The sequence below is a fragment of the Phyllobates terribilis genome, unplaced genomic scaffold (assembly GCF_046119375.1).
Source record: "Phyllobates terribilis strain yellow unplaced genomic scaffold, ASM4611937v1 Scaffold_241__1_contigs__length_2998254, whole genome shotgun sequence".
In the NCBI taxonomy this organism is placed as follows: Eukaryota; Metazoa; Chordata; class Amphibia; order Anura; family Dendrobatidae; genus Phyllobates; species Phyllobates terribilis.
In genome coordinates, this window is record NW_027363001.1 from 1,401,648 (window position 1) to 1,418,005 (window position 16,358).

Genomic DNA, 16,358 nt, shown 5'->3' on the forward strand with positions numbered 1-16,358 from the left:
CCCCACACACAGCATACGGTATATAGACAAGTCCCCACACACAGCATACAGTATATAGACATGTCCCCCACACACAGCATACGGTATATAGACAAGTCCCCCACACACAGCATACAGTATATAGACAAGTCCCCACACACAGCATACAGTATATAGACAAGTCCCCCACACCCAGCATACGGTATATAGACAAGCCCGCCACACAGCATACGGTATATAGACAAGTCCCCCACACACAGCACGTATATAGACAAGTCCCCCACACACAGCATACGGTATATAGACAAGTCCCCCCCACACAGCATACGGTATATAGACAAGTCCCCCCCACACAGCATACGGTATATAGACAAGTCCCCCCCCACACAGCATACAGTATATAGACAAGTCCCCCCACACAGCATACAGTATATAGACAAGTCCCCCACACACAGCATACGGTATATAGACAAGTCCCCCCCACACAGCATACGGTATATAGACAAGTCCCCCCCACACAGCATACAGTATATAGACAAGTCCCCCCACACAGCATACAGTATATAGACAAGTCCCCCCACACAGCATACAGTATATAGACAAGTCCCCCACACACAGCATACAGTATATAGACAAGTCCCCCATACACAGCATACGGTATATAGACAAGTCCCCCACACACAGCATACGGTATATAGACAAGTCCCCCACACACAGCATACAGTATATAGACAAGTCCCCCATACACAGCATACGGTATATAGACAAGTCCCCCATACACAGCATACGGTATATAGACAAGTCCCCCACACACAGCATACAGTATATAGACAAGTCCCCATACACAGCATACGGTATATAGACAAGTCCCCCACACACAGCATACGGTATATAGACAAGTCCCCAACACACAGCATACGGTATATAGACAAGTCCCCCACACACAGCATACAGTATATAGACAAGTCCCCCATACACAGCATACAGTATATAGACAAGTCCCCCACACACAGCATACGGTATATAGACAAGTCCCCCACACACAGCATACGGTATATAGACAAGTCCCCCACACACAGCATACGGTATATAGACAAGTCCCCCACACACAGCATACGGTATATAGACAAGTCCCCCACACACAGCATACGGTATATAGACAAGTCCCCCATACACAGCATACAGTATATAGACAAGTCCCCCACACACAGCATACAGTATATAGACAAGTCCCCCACACACAGCATACAGTATATAGACAAGTCCCCCACACACAGCATACGGTATATAGACAAGTCCCCCACACACAGCATACGGTATATAGACAAGTCCCCCACACACAGCATACGGTATATAGACAAGTCCCCCACACACAGCATACGGTATATAGACAAGTCCCCCCCACACAGCATACGGTATATAGACAAGTCCCCCCCACACAGCATACAGTATATAGACAAGTCCCCCACACACAGCATACGGTATATAGACAAGTCCCCCCACACACAGCATACAGTACATAGACAAGTCCCCCACACACAGCATACGGTATATAGACAAGTCCCCCCCACACAGCATACAGTATATAGACAAGTCCCCCACACACAGCATACGGTATATAGACAAGTCCCCCATACACAGCATACGGTATATAGACAAGTCCCCCACACACAGCATACGGTATATAGACAAGTCCCCCACACACAGCATACGGTATATAGACAAGTCCCCCATACACAGCATACAGTATATAGACAAGTCCCCCACACACAGCATACAGTATATAGACAAGTCCCCCACACACAGCATACAGTATATAGACAAGTCCCCCACACACAGCATACGGTATATAGACAAGTCCCCCACACACAGCATACGGTATATAGACAAGTCCCCCACACACAGCATACGGTATATAGACAAGTCCCCCACACACAGCATACGGTATATAGACAAGTCCCCCCCACACAGCATACGGTATATAGACAAGTCCCCCCCACACAGCATACAGTATATAGACAAGTCCCCCACACACAGCATACGGTATATAGACAAGTCCCCCCACACACAGCATACAGTACATAGACAAGTCCCCCACACACAGCATACGGTATATAGACAAGTCCCCCCCACACAGCATACAGTATATAGACAGTCCCCCACACACAGCATACGGTATATAGACAAGTCCCCCCCACACAGCATACAGTATATAGACAAGTCCCCCACACACAGCATACGGTATATAGACAAGTCCCCCCACACACAGCATACAGTACATAGACAAGTCCCCCCCACACAGCATACGGTATATAGACAAGTCCCCCACACAACAGCATACGGTATATAGACAAGTCCCCCACACACAGCATAAGGTATATAGACAAGTCCCCCATACACAGCATACAGTATATAGACAAGTCCCCACACACAGCTTACGGTATATAGACAAGTCCCCCCCACACAGCATACAGTATATAGACAAGTCCCCCACACACAGCATACGGTATATAGACAAGTCCCCCACACACAGCATACAGTATATAGACAAGTCCCCCACACACAGCATACGGTATATAGACAAGTCCCCCCACACACAGCATACGGTATATAGACAAGTCCCCCACACACAGCATACGGTATATAGACAAGTCCCCCACACACAGCATACGGTATATAGACAAGTCCCCCCCACACAGCATACGGTATATAGACAAGTCCCCCACACACAGAATACAGTATATAGACAAGCCCCCCACACACAGCATACGGTATATAGACAAGTCCCCCACACACAGCATACAGTATATAGACAAGTCCCCCCACACAGCATACAGTATATAGACAAGTCCCCCACACACAGCATACAGTATATAGACAAGTCCCCCCCCACACAGCATACGGTATATAGACAAGTCCCCCCCACACAGCATACAGTATATAGACAAGTCCCCCACACACAGCATACGGTATATAGACAAGTCCCCCCACACACAGCATACAGTACATAGACAAGTCCCCCACACACAGCATACGGTATATAGACAAGTCCCCCCCACACAGCATACAGTATATAGACAAGTCCCCCACACACAGCATACGGTATATAGACAAGTCCCCCCCACACAGCATACAGTATATAGACAAGTCCCCCACACACAGCATACGGTATATAGACAAGTCCCCCCACACACAGCATACAGTACATAGACAAGTCCCCCCCACACAGCATACGGTATATAGACAAGTCCCCCACACACAGCATACGGTATATAGACAAGTCCCCCACACACAGCATACGGTATATAGACAAGTCCCCCCACACACAGCATAAGGTATGTAGACAAGTCCCTCATACATAGCATAAGGTATATAGACAAGTCCCCCATACACAGCATACAGTATATAGACAAGTCCCCCACACACAGCTTACGGTATATAGACAAGTCCCCCCCACACAGCATACGGTATATAGACAAGTCCCCCACACACAGCATACGGTATATAGACAAGTCCCCCCCACACATCATACGGTATATAGACAAGTCCCCCCCACACACAGCATACGGTATAAAGACAAGTCCCCCCCACACATCATACGGTATATAGACAAGTCAAACCACACATCCCCACACACACAGCATACGATGTATAGACAAGTGCATAGCTGTGCTAGGGTAGGAGTGGGAGGAGCCTTCCTTCTCTTGTCAGTGCTGGCCCTGCAGTGGAGCCCACCAGGGAATTCCCCAGCAGGCCAGTCCGAGCCTGGTCACATGCTGACTAGAGTCTCAGACACCTCTCTGAGTAGCCCACTGATAGAAGTGGATGAGAATCTAGTCGGCATTTGACCTCAACTATTACATCATAACACCGGCTTTATCTTTTTAAAGCTTTGTAACCTTTACTCACTTTATGAATCAGCCACAGATAAAACTCAATAAGGATGGGTTGCTACTGTGTGCAATTTGCCAGCCAGCCCAGAACAGCGGTGACATGAGCCGACAGCAGCGACTTGAGTAGACTGTGGCCACCTGAGCCAACAGCGGCATTTATATTGAACTATCGCCAGGAAATGGATGACAATGGCAGTCAGGGGAATGGTGAAGGCCTGCATGGCTGCCATCTTGATACTCCTGTGAAGTTCATCCACAGTCTGGACTTAATCTTATAAACTGTATACTGCATTACTAGAGGATTACTGTATATAGAATAAGCAGTCAAGAGATTGCAGGTTCAAGTGCCCTAAGGGGACATAAAAAAAGAAAGTAAAAATGGAAAAAAAAGAAAAAGTTTTATAAAGGAAAAAAAATAAACAAAAATGTTAAATCACCCCTATTTTCCGAGGTAAAAAAAAAGAAATTAAAAAAGAAACATTTTATATTGTCATGTCTGTAAAAGTCCGACCTATCAAAGCCCAAATTATTTAAACCGCACGTTAAATAGCGGAAAAATAAATTAAGAAGCCAGAATTGCCGTATTATGGTGTCACCAAACAGTAATAAATAACCCGGTATTGTGTCACCATTTTGTGAGACCCGGTATTTGTTCCATGTTTCTGCTGATGAATCTGGGCGAGGTTCGCTTTCTGCTCGCCGACCTGCGGGGGTTATTGATGCCATTCTCTGCTGTCTACAAACTTTTCATCTCTTTTTGATGCATTTTTTGGGAGGTAAAATTACCCAAAAAGAAAAAAAAATTGGGTGTTTAGATCATCTTTGCTGTTGGGCATTTGCTGTAGGGGTTAATATATTTATGATTTGATAGATCGGACTTTTTGTCAGTGTGTCAATACTAAATAAATAAATATATATATATATATAATCTTTTAGTCTTGCTTTGTATTGACAAATGGAGGTAGGAAATTTCAAAGGATTATTTATATATATAAATTTCAATTTTAATACTTTTCTATCACATTATTTTTTGGTCCCGTTGGGCAACTTGAATCAAAAATCCACAACTCATTGGAATTGCGACACTTAAATTCTGCGGATGTCGGGAAGGGGATAAAGAGAATAAAGTAACTTTGCAGAATGCTTCCGTTTTGTGTACACAGCTCCTGTGCTGACTTAGTGTTCTCTTTGGTTACACCACACACCCATTCTGTGTCCGGCCCCCACAGATCGCCATCTCCATATATATGGGGGGATTTCCTCATGTGACGACCCCTCTGCCGATGTATACAGATCACATGTGGCTTCACCTTCAGCTTTGATCTCCGCAGTCTTCAGTTCCGGATCCTCCAGGATGAGGGATAAATCTTTCTTGCTCTTCATTCCCCTCCGTGGCTGATACAGCAGCTCCACCGCGCCGACGTTCCCCTCATAGGGAGGAATCGCTCCGCAAAGACTGTTCTCAGCCACAGGACGATCCACCGGATACAGGAGGAAAGTTCTCCTCTCTGCAATGAAGGATTATTCAACTTTTCTGCCATTTGTAAGATCTCTGCTTGTTGTCTGAGAATAAAATCATTCTTGTTAATATCCAGAACCTGAAAAAAATCTAATCCTGACAGCAGCGGAGCATTTATTACAATGGTATTCAGTGTAGACAATCCCCCTCCTGTCCTGACCGTTTGCTACAATGTATCAGTGCAGGGAAAATCTATCAGTTTGGACTTGGTTTCCCTTACAGAAGATTGTCCAGGCCAGACACCATTGTACCCAGTGGCGTCCCGCCAATGGCGGCAGGCCACGCGACTGCTATGGGGCCCGTGAGCTGGGGGGGCCCCATAGCAGTCGCCTGCACTGTGTACCCCCGCATCAGGTCCCCCTCCTGCACCCAGGCAAGCGGCGGGGCCCTGAGCAGGCGGGGGGCTTACTCGCCGTCGGGCATCCCGGCGCACTATGGGCCCCCCCGCCCCGGCCGTCACAATAATTACCTCTTCCTGTGCCCTAGACACTAGAATGTATGGGATCCTTCCAGGTGTGATGTCATTTCCGGGGGCGTGTTCTAGTTCAGCACCAGACGCCAGAGTCTCATGCAGAGACAGAGCTGCCGGTGAAGCTGCAGGAGGAGGTCAGTATCCTAAGCTGAGAAACAGGAGATTGTTCTATTAATTGCTGGTCTGATGTCTTTTCTTCTTGTTGTTTTTGGGGTGAGGGGGCTTGATACTTGCGAGTGAGGGATTTGGGGGGGTTAATGCTGGAGGGCAGTCTGGTGGGGTTAATTAATGCTTGTGGAGATCTTAGGGGGCTCTGGAGAATAATGCAGGGATAATGCGTGCTTGTGGGGGCCCTAAGGGGATGCTACGGGGTTGTGAGGGCTCTGGGGGGGATGCTGCGGGCTTAGGGGGGCCCTAAGGGGGATTCTGCGGTCTTGTGGGGGCTCTGGGGGGGATGCTGCGAGCTTGTTGGGGCTCTGGGGGGGTGAATGCTGTGGGCTTGTGGGGCCCTGGGGGGGATGCTGCGGGCTTGTGGGGCCCTGGGGGGATGCTGTGGGCTTGTGGGTGCTCTGGGGGGGATGCTGCGGGCTTGTGGGGCCCTGGGGGGGATGCTGTGGGCTTGTGGGGGCTCTGGGGCGGGAATGCTGTGGGCTTGTGGGGCCCTGGGGGGGATGCTGCGGGCTTGTGGGGCCCTGGGGGATGCTGTGGGCTTGTGGGGCCCTGGGGGGATGCTGTGGGCTTGTGGGTGCTCTGGGGGGGATGCTGCGGGCTTGTGGGGCCCTGGGGGGATGCTGTGGGCTTGTGGGTGCTCTGGGGGGGGATGCTGCGGGCTTGTGGGTGCTCTGGGGGGATGCTGCGGGCTTGTGGAGGCTCTGGCGGGGATGCTGCGAGCTTGTGGGGGCTCTGGGGGGGGATGCTGTGAGCTTGTGGGGGCTCTGGTGGGGGGATGCTGTGGGCTTGTGGGGGCCCTGGGGGGGATGCTGTGGGCTTGTGGGGGCCCTTGGGGGATACTGCGGGCTTGTGGGAGCTCTGGGGGGGTGTGCTGCAGGCTTGTGGGGGCCCCGGGGGGATGCAGCAGGCTTGTGGGGGCCCTGGGGGGGATGCATCGGGCTTGTGGGTGCTCTGGGGGGGATGCAGCGGGCTTGTGGGTGCTCTGGGGGGGATGCTGCCGGCTTGTGGGTGCTCTGGGGGGGGATGCTGCGGGCTTGTGGAGGCTCTGGGGGGGATGCTGCAGGCTTGTGGGGCCTCTGTATGGGGTCCAGCCTGCATATGGCATTACATGGGGACCAGGCAGTATTCTCTATGGTGAATTATATGAGATCCAGTATTTTGTATGGAGCATTATATGGGGCTCATAATACTGTATGGAGGACTATGTTGTGCCCATAATACTGTATGGAGGACATAGTGGTGCCATAACACTGTATGGAGGACTATACTGTCCGGTCTGCACTGTGCGCTGTGAGGATTCACCGGTTTCTGAGCTATTGTAGAATTTACAATAGATATCACTCATGAAATGTAAGAAGTCAGTGACATTTTTGGCATTGTACTATATCTATATCTATAATTTCTCTGCTGTATCTGTGCATCATGAATGGTTGGATGTGTTAAAGGGGCCACTGAGACTCTTTCGCCCGGGGCCCACGAAAACCTGGAGGAGGGAGCATCATGTGACACTCCCTCTCCCATCATTCCTCCTCTGCGTCTGACGCAGCGGCATGATGACGCGCCACGCTGTGTCAGACAGTGGAGCTGGCAGCTGCTGAGGTGATCAGCTGCAGAGACTGAAGCAGCGGGGAACGAGGAGCGGTAAGTATGTATTTATTTATAAATCAGTGTGTACTGATAATACTGGAGGACTGGGGCTGCATTTTACCCTACGGGTGGGGGGGGCTGCATTTTACCCTATGGGGGGCTGCATTATACTGTGTACAGGACCATGGGGGAATGCATTATACTGAGTGGAGAACCATGGCGAGTGTCTTATACTGTGTGGAGGACCATGGGGGAGTGCATTGTACTGTGTGGAGGACCATGGGGGAGTGCATTGTACTGTGTGGAGGACCATGGGGGAGTGCACATCATAAGGAGCTCACTGACTGAATCTCAAGTTAACTCATTCTGCAGCCATCAATGTGCTGCTGGGAAACAAAAAGCTGGTAAAGGCCGAACAGAGCAAATGTTACATGAAGAGAAATAGTAAAAAGTATTTTTAGACCAATATACATGTATTTAAAGGGATTGTCCGGTGTGAAGCTGAAGGCTGCAGTCATCTGTGTGACTCTCTGTGACTGCAGACTTGTAATCCTCACATCATGTAGACTGCGCGCTGCCAGCATTATTCTCAGCCCAGAGATGGCAGAAGCCCCTGTATCATGTGTACAGGAATTGTGCCCCCTCTCCCCGAGGAGCAGCAGTGCCTCGTCCTCCAGATACATGAGGGTCCCATCGGGGAGATCCGCATGTACCGGCCATGATGTCATCTCCATGGATACGGCATCAATGTGCAGAGCAGAAGACCCCTGTAAGGGAGAGCTCAGACGTGGGGGGATTGATGTGGATGTGAGGAGCAGATCCCCCCCATATTCACAGATTATCGCACAATACATGTGGCCTTGCACAGGAAAAACTGTGAGGAAAGAAGAAATCAGATTTCTTACAATATAGAATAATGTCCTCCTGCCCTCGCTCATGTCCAGTATTATTTATCCCCTGACCTTTTGGGTGGGGAACCCCTTCTGAGCCCCCTCCATTATATAGGAGCCATATATCTGCTCCATTACTGGCAGAAGGTAAGGAGCCAATCACACTGCACGGCTTCTACTTCCTGCTCTAAGCCCCGCCCACCTGCCTTCCCTTGAGATCTCCATGACAACCCTTGTGTGACTACAGTGACAGGCCACGCCCCCGAGGATTCTGATCAGTGCGGACGTCTCCATATTGCTGAGGACTGTGAGCGGCTGATGGGCGGAGCCAGCAGCGATGTGAGGGGCGGAGCCAGCAGCGATATGAAGGGCGGAGCCAGCAGCGACATGAGGGGCGGAGCCAGCAGCGATATGAGGGGCGGAGCCAGCAGCGACATGAGGGGCAGAGCCAGCAGCGATATGAGAGGCGGAGCCAGCAGCGATATGAGGGGCGGAGCCAGCAGCGATATGAGAGGCGGAGCCAGCAGCGATATGAGGGACGGAGCCAGCAGCGATATGAGGGGCGGAGCCAGCAGCGATATGAGGGACGGAGCCAGCAGCGATATGATGGGCGGAGCCAGCAGCGATATGAGGGGCGGAGCCAGCAGCGATATGATGGGCGGAGCCAGCAGCGATATGAGGGGCAGAGCCAGCAGCGATACGAGGGGCGGAGCCAGCAGCGATATGAGGGGCAGAGCCAGCAGCGATATGAGGGGCGGAGCCAGCAGCGATATGATGGGCGGAGCCAGCAGCGATATGAGGAGCGGAGCCAGCAGCGATATGAGGGGCAGAGCCAGCAGCGATATGAGGGGCAGAGCCAGCAGCGATATGAGAGGCGGAGCCAGCAGCGATGTGAGAGGCGGAGCCAGCAGCGATGTGAGAGGCGGAGCCAGCAGCGATATGAGGGGCAGAGCCAGCAGCGATATGAGGGGCAGAGCCAGCAGCGATATGATGGGCGGAGCCAGCAGCGATATGAGGAGCGGAGCCAGCAGCGATATGATGGGCGGAGCCAGCAGCGATATGAGGGGCAGAGCCAGCAGCGATATGATGGGCGGAGCCAGCAGCGATATGAGGGGCGGAGCCAGCAGCGATATGAGGAGCGCTCACAGCACTGACAGGAGCAGGTGTGTGTGCAGCCAGTTCCTCTGCTGTGGGTGTTGTGGTGTGTGAGCTTCGCCGTGTATATAATATACACATATATATATATATATACAGAGTTGAAATCAGAAGTTTCCATACACTGTATAAATAGACACATCTGCAGGTTTTTCTCAATATCTGACATGAAATCAGAATAAACCTTTCCCTTTTTAGGTCAATTAGGATTACCATCATTTTTAATATTTGCCAAATGCCAGAATAATGAGAGAGAGAGAGAATGTTTTAGGACATTTTTATTACTTACTGCTAAGTCAATAGTTTACCTCTTTCCCTCTCCTCATTCATTGGGAGTGGGGCGCGGAGGATGCTGGGTGGGACGCGCGGGGTAACCCCCGCCCACAGCCCAGCATCCACCGCGGGGTCCGCGACACTAATGTCACGCCTCATTTGACGTGACATCAGCGGAAGAAAGAGCCGGCTGCAGCCGCGAGGTCACGTGATGCCTGTGAGTGGCGCTATCGCCAGTCCCTCCTACAGGAAATCATCCCCACATGATGCTGCCACCCCCATGTTTCACAGTTGGGATGGTGTTCTTAGGCTTCCAAGCTTCTCCTTTTTCCTTACAAAAGTAACGATGGTCACTATGCCCAAAAAGTTCAATTTTAGTTTCATCAGACCACGGGACATGTCTCCAAAAATTAAGGTCTTCGTTCCTGTGTGCATTTGCAAACATTAATCTGGCTTTTTTTATCTTTCTTTTGGAGTAATGGCTTCTTCCTGGCACAGTGGCCTTTCAGCCTATATTGATACAGTACTCATTTCACTGTGGATATTGACACAATCTTATCAGCTTTCCCTATCATCTTCACAAGATCTTTTGCTTTTGTCCTTGATATGCACATATCGGACCAAAGCACGTTCATCTCTGGGACACAGAACCCGTCTCCTTCCTGAGCGGTATGATGGCTGGACATTCCCATCTTGTTTGTACTTGCATATAATTGTTTGTACAGATTAACGAGGCACCTTCAGGTATCTTGAAATTGTACCCAAGGATGAGCCAGACTTGTGCAAGTCCACAATTCTCTTCCTGATATCTTGGTTAATTTCTTTAGACTTTCCCATGATGCTACACAAAGAAGCAGTGTGTTTCAGGTGTGCATTAAAATACATCCACAGGTGTGTCTCTAATTAACTGAGATGTTGCCAAAAAAACTATCAGAAGTTTCCAAACACATGACATCATCATATGGGCAGTCCAGAATTGTTTAAAGGTATAGCAATATTAGTGTATGTAAACTTATGACTTTGCAGTAAGTAATAAAAATGCTTTAAAACATTCTCTCTCTCTCTTATTATTCTGGCATTTGGCAAATCTTAAAAATTATGGTAATCCTAATTGACCTAAAACGGGAAGGTTTATTCTGATTTCATGTCAGATATTGAGAAAAACATGCAGATGTGTCTTTTTATTGTTATGATCTGCAACAAGTACTAAGGAAAGAAAGGAGAAAGCTATCCCTACAGTAAGACTAAGCTGAATCCCTACGATGTAGCGGGCTGCCTGTTCCTAGCGAACAGACCCGCCTTAGTCCTCGGCTAGTCTGAACGAAGACCTATAGCATAAAGGAGAGGGGTCCCAAAAAGAACTAAGGACTGGAACAAAAATGGGACATCTCCTAAACAGAGAAGTTGTTACAGAACACAAAAAGATAAACTGACAAAAAGGTACTAGAGGTCCCAGAAGGACCAAGCGAACTGACAGAGAAAGGCACAGAAGCACCTGGCTAGAAAAGCAGTCAAACAACACTGAAGTCCAACACAGCCAAAAGGGCGGAGCTGGAATATAAAGGCAGATGGTCTTGTGACCGCAAAACACAAGATGGAAAAAACAAACAGGAGGGTTCTAACATTTATATAGTGTATGTAAATTTCTGGTTTCAACTGTGTATACAGGTGACAGGAGCAGGTGTGTGTGCAGCCAGGTCCGCTCTTTTTGTGGCGCCGCCGCGGAGCGTGTTGTGGTGTGTGAGCTCTGCCGTGTATATAGTACAGAGGAGTATATATATATGTGTATGTATATATATATATATATACATACACACACACGGGGCATGCAGGAGTTTTTAGTTTACCAGTTTGGGTCTATGCGGAGCTGCTATAGGATTCACTGGTAACATTTTGGGGAACAGACAACGTTTTTATAATTTTTATTCCATTTTTCTTTTGCGTGAGATTAATAAAAAAACAATTCTGCTGATGTTTTTTTATTTTTTCCAGCATTCAATGGCAAAACCCCAGGAATGGTTCTTATATTTTTTCTTTCCAGCGTTTATCGTGCAGTATAGAGACAAAATGAACAAAAGCTACAATTTTGCCATTAATTATTTCTATTTTATTCTTGATGCTGTTTTTCGTGCCGGATAAATCATGTGATCGTTGTACAGTTTGGATTGTTGTTCTCTGCGATGTTAATCAGGTTTAGTTTTTTTGTTCTTGTTTTTTGGGGGTTTATTTTAATAAAATCAAGTTTTAATGTAAGAAAAAAAATTATATTTGAGTTTTTACTTTGTATATTTCCAAATATTTTATTGAAACGGAGTAAAGGAAAGAAGGATGAACTAGTGGGAGAGCAACTGTAAAGGACCCCTGCCAGTCCCTAAAACTAAAGGGGCCTGTGACGACACAGCATTTAATCGTAATTATCCAGATGTAAATTCCATAGGCCCAGAATGATAGACTATTGCCTGAATTATTAACTATTAAATTTATGTGTTTCTTTCTTCGGTTGGTCAACGCACATGATCTTTTGTCATTAGTCCGAATGTTGACTCATCTTGTAGGTTGAGGTGATATTTGTTCATTGATAAATGGTTATTTACCTCTTATATCAACTCTTCTGGTTTATTGTACTGTTATCTTTGCAATACAGGGACGCAGGCTCTTTGAACAATGGATGTTTGTTAAATATGTTGATTACCATTTTAGAAGTCCATGCAATTTGTTGACTTGCATTGTTTCGGAATTTATAGTTTATCCTTCAATGTTTGCAATGTTTGCAAGTCAACATTGGGGGATGAACTGTGGATGCTCCAGTAATGGGAATTAGTAACACCACCCTTTTCTCTTGACCTGTGGATGAAGTCTTGAAGAAGGACAGTTGTGAACTACATAAAGGAGTCTTTTTACAAAACCACTGCCAGGAACACTCTATGGGACAGCTCTACAGAACACCATGAATCCATTAAGAGGGACATAGATTTGGTTTCTACAGGATGCCAGCTTAAGGGACCACAGCCCTGGCTGGAGGAATACAGATCTGCTCCATTGACTACTATAGAACCCATGGATACATCTGGGAAAACCAGGTTGGGACCCACCAGTCACCTGGTCCCATGGAGATGTTTGGAGTAGCCAGGTTGGGACACTCCGGCCACCTGGAACTCGTGAATATGCTCGGAAAAAGCCAAGTCGGGACCTTCCGGTCACCTAGTTCCATGGATATGTTCGGAGAAGCCAGGTTGGAACTTTCTGGTCTCCTGGCCACGTACCTCAATGGACTGTCAGCTTTCTAAGCTTGTTGTTACCTCCTCTTTGTGGGTGCTCTTTGGTGGGGGTGCCATTGGTGGGGGTAGTCAGCCCCAGAAGCCCCTCGGATTGGCAGCTGCTTTAATCCCAGCGAGTCAGCGGAAGGGTGAGACTCTGTAATTTGCACCATATTAGGTATTTGCTGGGACTGTTCGATATGTTTATTGTGTGTTTGGTGGCTCAATAAAATATTACCTCAGTGTTTTACAATCATCCTGTGTTGTTGTTTATGTATCTTCTATCAGTGATGGATTATAATGAGTGTGATCTGCTCCACCATGAGGGGCCCGATTCTCCCGGGGGCCCACGTTCAAAGATCCCAGCACGGCTCAGGACGGATTCTTGTAGTGCTGATGTTTGATAAATAGGATAATAGAGCGCTCATAGAAAATAAATGTCTGACCTCTTCTTTCTGATGGGCATTTTAGAGCGAGGAGCTGCGCTCTGGACTCACCGCTGCACTCCCCATGCCATTGCGGTGGCCATCTTAATATCGATCTGTGCGGAGGAGACTGTGGGAGTCAGACGGAGGTGTCAAATGTACGGACCCTTTTAATCACAGGATGGAGGGTCACTGTGAATATTAATTCATGAACCACTGTGCATAGTGACTCGCCCCCAGGGCCGTGGGGCACTCGGAAGCCGGGCCTCTGGTTGCCAGGGGATATCACGGTGGCTGGCCCAGTCCGTGGCCCAGGGCGGTCACTCAAAGGGGGGGGGGATGCTTATAGGGGAAATTGTCGTGACGCCACCTGTGGATTCTGGTAAGAGGTTACCAGCGCTGCGACAGTCCACTGAGGCTGATGTTAGGGGCAGCTATGATGGTACGGCTCCCCACAGGTAGAGCAGGCCTCAGGGCAGTGTGGAGGTGTAGAAAGATGGTGGAAGCAGGAGGGAGATGGCAGGACGGTTCCAGAGGAAGTACAGGCACACACAAGGGTAAACTTCAATACCTTTACTGGTGGTGATGCAGGTACGGTCCAGGGCTTGTGGGGGCCCCGGGGGGATGCTGCGGGCTTGTGGGGGCCCTAAGGGGATGCTGCGGGCTTGTGGGGCCCTGGGGGGGATTCTGCGGGCTTGTGGGGCCCTGGAGGGGATGCTGTGGGCTTGTGGGTGCTCTGGGGGGGATGCTGCAGGCTTGTGGGGTCTATGGGGGGGATGCTGCAGGCATGTGGGGGCTCTGGGGGGGGTGATGCAGGCTTGAGGGGGGCCCTGGGGGGATGCAGCCGGCTTGTGGGGGCCCCGGGGAGGATGCAGCGGGCTTATGGGGCCTCTGTATGAGGTCCAGCCTGCATATGGCATTACATGGGGACCAGGCAGTATTCTCTATGGTGAATTATATGGGATCCAGTATTTTGTATGGAGCATTATATAGGGCTCATAATACTGTATGGAGGACTATGTGGTGCCATAACACTGTATGGAGGACTATACTGTCCGGTCTGCACTGTGCGCTGTGAGGATTCACCGGTTTCTGAGCTATTGTAGAATTTACAGTAGATATCACTCATGAAATGTAAGAAGTCAGTGAAATTTTTGGCATTGTACTATATCTATATCTATAATTTATCTGCTGTATCTGTGCATCATGAATGGTTGGATGTGTTAAAGGGGCCACTGAGACTCTTTCGCCCGGGGCCCACGAAAACCTGGAGGAGGGAGCATCATGTGACACTCCCTCTCCCATCATTCCTCCTCTGCGTCTGACGCAGCAGCATGATGACGCGCCACGCTGTGTCAGACAGTGGAGCTGGCAGCGGCTGAGGTGATCAGCTGCAGAGACTGAAGCAGCGGGGAACGAGGAGCGGTAAGTATGTATTTATTTTTTAAATCATTGTGTACTGATAATACTGGAGGACTGGGGCTGCATTTTACCCTACGGGTGGGGGGGGCTGCATTTTACCCTATGGGGGGCTGCATTATACTGCGTACAGGACCATGGGGGAATGCATTATACTGAGTGGAGAACCATGGCGAGTGTCTTAAGGCCCCGTCACACTAAGCGATGCAGCAGCGATCCCGACAACGATACGACCTGTCAGGGATCGTTGCTGCATCGCTAATACATCGCTGGGGAGCTGTCAAACAGGCAGGCTCACCAGCGATCAGGGGAGCAGCGATATCGTGGAAAGAATCGTTCCACGATGTCCTGCTCCTGTTACCAGCCTGCTGCTTAAGCAGGAGCAGGCTGGTAACTATGGTAAACATCGGGTTACTAAGTGCGCGTGTGCCCCTAGTAACCCGCTGTTTATCATGGATACGACTCTGCTAAGGTGAACGGTAGCCTCCGCGCACCGTAGCAGAGTGGTATCCATGGTAAACAGCGGGTTACTAAGTGCGCGCGTGCCCCTAGTAACCCGATGTTTACCATGATTACCAGCCAGATCGTTGGTTCCGCTGGTCACACACAGCGATGTGTGCTGGCCAGCGGGAGGCCAACGACCAAAAAATGGTCCAGGACACTTTGCAGCGATCAGCAACCTCACAGCAGGGGCCTGATCGTTGCAAAGTGTCACACATAGCGACATCGTTGGTGAGGTCGCTGGTGAGTCACCAAAACCGTGACACAGCAGCGATCTCGCTAGCGATATCGCTATGTGAGACGGGGGCTTTATACTGTGTGGAGGACCATGGGGGAGTACATTGTACAGTGTGGAGGACCATGGGGGAGTGCATTGTACTGTGTGGAGGACCATGGGGGAGTGCATGGTACTGTGTGGAGGACCATGGGGGAGTGCATTATACTGTGTGGAGGACCACAGGGAGTGCATTGTACTGTGTGGAGGACCACGAGGGAGTGCATTATACTGCGTGGCGGACCACATGGGAGTGCATTATACTGCGTGGAGGACCACGAGGGAGTGCATTGTACTGTGTGGAGGACCACGTGGGAGTGCATTATACTGCGTGGAGGACCACGAGGGAGTGCATTATACTGCGTGGCGGACCACGTGGGAGTGCATTATACTGCGTGGAGGGCCACGAGGGAGTGCTTTATACTGCGTGGAGGACCATGGCGAGTGCCTTATACTGTGTGGAGAACCATGGCGAGAGTCTTATACTGAGTGCATTATACTCTATGGAGTGTGGAGAGGTGTGGGGCAGTTGGGGGATCATAC